Source organism: Lactuca sativa, chromosome 8 (assembly GCF_002870075.4).
Source record: "Lactuca sativa cultivar Salinas chromosome 8, Lsat_Salinas_v11, whole genome shotgun sequence".
NCBI classification, from domain to species: domain Eukaryota; kingdom Viridiplantae; phylum Streptophyta; class Magnoliopsida; order Asterales; family Asteraceae; genus Lactuca; species Lactuca sativa.
In genome coordinates this window covers 104,461,039-104,466,960 of record NC_056630.2, presented here as the reverse complement: position 1 = coordinate 104,466,960, position 5,922 = coordinate 104,461,039, and the positions used below count along the sequence as shown (strand labels likewise).

General features: G+C 39.1%; 1 non-coding gene across 1 annotated transcript; it reads right to left on the bottom strand.

Annotated features, from left to right (window-relative positions):
- Positions 1-2,342: 2,342 nt before the first annotated feature.
- Positions 2,343-2,449, bottom strand: LOC111909629 (small nucleolar RNA R71). The gene has a single exon (XR_002856261.1). It is a non-coding gene; the product is annotated as a small nucleolar RNA R71 (small nucleolar RNA).
- Between the last annotated feature and the right edge of the window lie 3,473 nt (positions 2,450-5,922).

Below are 5,922 nucleotides of genomic sequence, written 5' to 3'. Positions count from 1 at the left end.
AAATCCCCTCCTTGACCGTACCAAAGATCACAGGAGTTTGCTCCAAAATACCGCGGTTAATCTCCGACGAGATGAACTCCCGCATCCGTTCATCAATCGGCTCCGTACCTACAACTGAGCCTAAACCCAAACGCGAACCTCTTTCTTGAGTGCTCATCACCATTCTAAAAAACACACATACAAATGATCAGAACATACTCAAGAATCCTCATCCCACAAGCTTCCCATATTCTCCAAGACTCTCCCTGATTCGAGTATGGATCCTGTGCTTTCAGTAGTACGGGCCCAATACTACCTTCCACACCCCCCGAAGCCCCTATCACTTACCTGGAACTCCTGAATTCACTCTTTAACTAGAGGAAGCGCCTAAAAGGGAAGCAATTGGGGTAGACTGCTGATCTTATGGAGTAGTCCGACCCTGGGAAAGAGACTGTAATCATTGCCGAGAATAAACATGATGTGGCGGGTGACTGCAATCCTCTGAGGTCAGTTGAATAGGCTGACAATCGGCAGAAGATGCTGATCAAAGTTGCTGGCTTGAACCGTGAGGCTGATCCGTAACATCAACTGCAGAAGAATGCGATTAGAGTTGATGAACAGGAGAAGGCCGCAATACATCTCCATCATCATTCTCCCCCGGGGCTGATTAATTAGGTTAAGGAAAGAAGCACCCCCATTAAAGAGAACATTCAAGGATACCCCATATATGTCTGTTTTGAGCAAAAGAATAAAGCTGGTGGGTGCTGCTTTACTATATAAGTACCATGCGTGAGGAAAGGATCTCGTGTGGTAAAGCATCTCGACGCTCAATATCCGTTGTTGACTATAGACCTTCACGAGTTGCTTGTCATCACCCGGAAATCACAAATATTTACCAAGTGCTAGAGATTGGTTTGGAACTTTCTTAAAGCATCAATCCTGGCATCCCAAAGCCAGCATAGTCCAGGCGAACTCAATAATCTGATTTTCAAAACTGTACCCAGCCAGCCTATCCCAGATCGGGCATTTATCAACGATCGAAGCGACACGAGTCAAAAGACAAGGCTGAAATCAAAGTCAAGTTATTAGCGATCATACCTACTCAATGAGAATGCTCTCAAGTCCAGTCAATGTCTTTTTGATGATACGATTCTCAGGTGCGAACTCAAATAAGGAGGGTCCCCACCAGCCATAGTGTTCACTCTTCCCCATAAGAATAAGAACAAAATTCCTGGGGTTTTTTATTCCTTAGTAGCTTTGACAACATTCGTCTGTGTGAGCCCTCATCTCATGCTCCTACTACCTCTTAACTTCAAGTGGGAGTGATGGACGAGTGAAGATCACTAACTCTTTCTTCCCCATGAATTGAATTCAACTGAAATCGGGCAGACCGGCTTCTCCCTTTGAGTATAACATGCTTTTGGGGAGTAAGTCACTTAATATAGTATATTATGTGAGAATCGATTCTTACATGACATCAAAATAGCACTTCTATATACTTATCTACAGGCAGTTCCTCTTTTTTTACCTTCCATTCATTTTGAAGGAGAAGGTTTCCTCTCACCTAAAGAATGCGTATATTAGTCAAGCTATATCTTGTACTTTCTTGCGCCTAACTAAGAAAAGAGAATAAGAAAAGCAAAAGCAAATACGACTTTCAGCCAGGCTGCTTCCACGTCGTGTTGAACGTTCAGTAGGAATTTTTAAATAGTTTTTGTTTGTTTTTACGTTTTATTGTTGTTTTTATTACAATAGTTTATGAACCGTGTATCAAACACACCACTGACACCACCACTTGAAGATCCAGAGTCAGATTTTCATAAAAAGAAGGAGAAGAACGTAGGAGGATAAAGCAAAATCCCAAAAGAAGAGAGAACAAATGAATTTTTTTAGAAGACTCCTACCAAATAGGAATCCAGTTATGAGCCCGAATAAAAAACCGACAAAAGTAGTGAACCCAAAAACGAGCCAAAAGTCATCATGACGGATATTTTTGACATGAAGATTGAGGTGTACAAGAAAAAAATACGAGAGGACATTGGTCCTTGACTTGTGTAACCCGCAATTCCCACTACTGCTAACTTCGAGCTTAAGGGACATATCATTATCGCACTAAAGGATATTCCATTTTCCAGAAAAGACCATGAAGATGCGTACAAGCACCTCGATGAAGTCAATGAAATAGCCAACTATTTCAACATTCCTAATGTTCCTCGAGAGACTGTCTTGTTAAGAATGTTTCCGGTTACTTTTAAAGGAGCAACTAAAGACTGGTTGAAGGCACTTTCACCAGGCTCAATCACCAATTGGGCACATATGTGTGAAGAATTCCTCCAACAATATTCCAACCATCTAAAGTTTCTAAACTCAAGAAGGCCATAACAAACTTTGAGCAACAAGTGGGGGAGTCATTGTACGAGGCTTGGGAAAGATACAAAGCGATAATAAGAAATTGTCCCCAAAATGACCTAAACGAGAAACAGAGGTCTCGATCTTCTACGATGGGGTGAACGTCACGACAAGGCAACTCCTTGACCCTCAAGGAACTTCAACGAAGAAGAATCCTATTGAAATTAAAGAATTAATCGATGATTTTTCAAAGCATTCATGAGAATATCACAACCATCGTAAGGATGGAACTAAGGGGATCGGGAATGGTGCATCGGAAGATATGGAAGTGGTAATGGAAAAATTAAGTAGCATGGATAGGAGAATGACCAAGATAGACCAATCCATACACACGATATGTGTGGGTTGTGAGAATTGTAATGGTCCACATTTAACGAAAGATTTCCATTTGGACGGGAATGGGAATATGAAGGCTCAAGTCTTCTAATCAACTAGAAACCGTTATAATGAAGACCGGAGGAAGCCAAAGAAGGAATGGTTTCCTTATGATGAGTACAGGAAATCTAAGAAGGAGAATTACAAGAAAAAGGCAAGAGTGTTTTATCTATAAGAAGAACCGGCGCCCGAAAAGAAAACAGATTTTGAAACAATGCTCACCCGCTTTGCAGCCGCATCAGAAAAGAGGCATGATGAAACTGATGCATCGATGAGAGATCGACTAGCTCTAATAAGAGATCATCAAGCTTTACTTAGAAATCATCAAGCATCAATAAAAAATATTGAAGCTAAACCCAAGCGATTAACTACATTGGTTAACGAGGGGTTTTCTCCGCCAATTCCTGATAACAAACCGCAACTACATGTTATGGCCATAACTACTGAAGAAAATACCATTTCTGAGTTTTTAGAAGCCTCGGAAGATAAGATGAAGCAAACTGAATCACATCCAAAGCGAATAAAGGTCGAAGAAAAATTTGAGGCTGAAACACCGCATTCACGACATAGGGATTCAATCTCCACGTCGTGGTCTCGGTCTAAATAGAAAAAAAAAATCTTATGCTCAAGCTTTTTGTCCTCTTTTACCGTTTCCTTCTCGAGCCAAAGTTCACCCGTTGGAGCATGAGCATATCAAATTTATGAAGCAAGTAAAAGGTATTCCTATCAATACTCCTTTCATTGAATCATTGGCAAAAGTTCCTGAATATGCCAAATTTCTTCGAGACTTCATTGACACTCACCAACAACTAGAAAAGACCTCCAAGGTAGTCCTTAGTGAGCAAAGTTCCATGGTCATTATGGAGGGGATACCAAGGAAGCCGGGAGATCCTTTATGCCTTACACTTCCATGTGAATTTAGAAAAAAACATGAAGACATATGCTTTAAATGATTCTGGAGCGAGTATAAATTTAATGCCATATTCATTTTATTAGAAGCTTAACCTTCCAGAATTGAAGGCTACTAGAATGACAATTCATGTGGTCAATCGTTCAGTGGCTCATCCTCTAGGCATAGTTGAGTACATTTTGGTAAAAATTGGAAAATTTATTTTTCCAATTGATTTAATTAGTGCTAGATATGAAGGAGGATAAAGATGTCCCAGTTATCCTTGGACACCCTTTTCTTAATACCGAACAAACCTTGGTGGATATTCATGAGTCTAAGCTTACTTTACGAGTGGGAGATGATGAAATGACTTTTGGAGTGGAAGACGGGTTCAAGAGAGAATATGCTCAAAATGAAGTATTCATTGAGGATTAAGAAAATGAGCTTGAAGAGTTGGAAAAATTGATGGAAGAAGAAATTCAAATAATAGAACAAGTCAAACATACTAAGCCTAGAGCATCAATTCTAATGTTTTTTGAGGTCTTTTCCTATAAAACTCCAAAGTTTCTAGTTAGTGAGGAAAGTGAATAAAATTTGGTGTCAAGTGATGAAGATGAATAAGTTACACAAGATTTGAGACAACCAACTTTGGACAAGGTGGATTGTGAAGCTAAGGAGGTACAAAAAGAAAGAGGAGAACCTGAACTTGTTATGAAGAATAAAGGGGTGAAACCGAAACTCGAGGACGACGATTCTAAATTGAAGAAGGAAAATTCTAAGAAAACATATCTTTGAAGGGTACAAGCATACACGAAAAGGTAGAGGGAACAAAAGGTGCAAGTGGAGATCACGATCTTAACTGATTCAACGTAAGGCGACACGAAATCCGGCTCACGACTGCTCCAAAAGAAGCGCTTCTCCGGAGGAAACCTGAGCTCAGTGTGCGTTTTTCTTTTCGTTCTTCTTTTAGTTTTCGCGTTTTTAGTCTTGCATATTTATTTAAGTTTTAGGATAAATCATAATGATAGTCATCTTAATATTTAGTAAAAGGTAAAGATCGAGTGTGGGGGTCCTTATTGTAAAAGAAAAATGTTTTTTAATGAACAACAATTTTTAGAACAGTTAATATGATTTAATAAATTAAATAAAAGAAGGAAAAGGCTAATTGATATGGACAATATGGATTAAACAATTTAGCCCAACATTGAACTAGCCCATAAAGTTAGCCTAGACATGACCCACGACATGAAGCCTAAATTCGCGACGCGAAGTCGTGAAAGTCACAGACTTGAAGTAGAGTTTCAGTCATTTTCATTTGGACACTTTTTCACGACCATTACGACGTGAAGTGTGATTGGTCCCCCTAGAGTTTGATTCTGGCCGAATCCATGTTTTTCCTACTTCTATCTTACGTCATTCTCAACAAAGGTATGTTTTATAAGTTTATTAATCTTTAATTTCCTAGATTTTTAGGCATTTTGACTTAGGGTTTGTTCTTGAAGCTTTAATGCAAAAATTGAGTCGATTTGTCAAGTGAATCGTGGTTGTATGTATGTTAAAAAGCCTTAGAATAACAGATTACACAAACCCCAAACATGAATTTAGGTTCGATTTGATTTGAAAATGACCGACCGTAGTTCACGTTCCGTACCAAAATCATGACGTGGTCTTCGTGACCACGACGTGAAAATTAGGGTGTTTGTTTTCTGAGTTGTTTTAATTGATTAACTGTTTGGTAGTTTGTTGGTTTTTCTTTTTTTAATCTTTCAGGTACCATGGGACCGAGGCGTGCAATTCCAGAAGACCAAGAACACATTGATGTTCGTAGTATACATCCATTATACCAATTCCCTCAAAATGTTTCGCAATCCATGCTAAACATATAACACCCATAAAAATCATGAAAAATATAAACTTTTAAAACCAACCCAAAAATCATAAAGTGTTTACAACATAGTTTTCAAAGCATGTTCCATATCAGAGTTTCCCAAAATCATATGTCAAAAAATAGGAGGATGTGTACGGTCACGCCTTCACCTTCCCGCGATCGTCTGAAGTACCTGAAACATAACCCAAAACTGTAAGCCTAAAACTTAGTGAGTTCCCCCAAAGTACCAACACATAAAAAAAATACTTATACAATAACAACATGCAATGGGTCCACAACTAAAATATTGGATTACCCCTGAGCCCATAGGATAAGTCTGGCTTGCCCTCGAGGCCCATAGCTTATGTATGGTTTGCTCCCCGACAAAATTAGTCCTTGGACT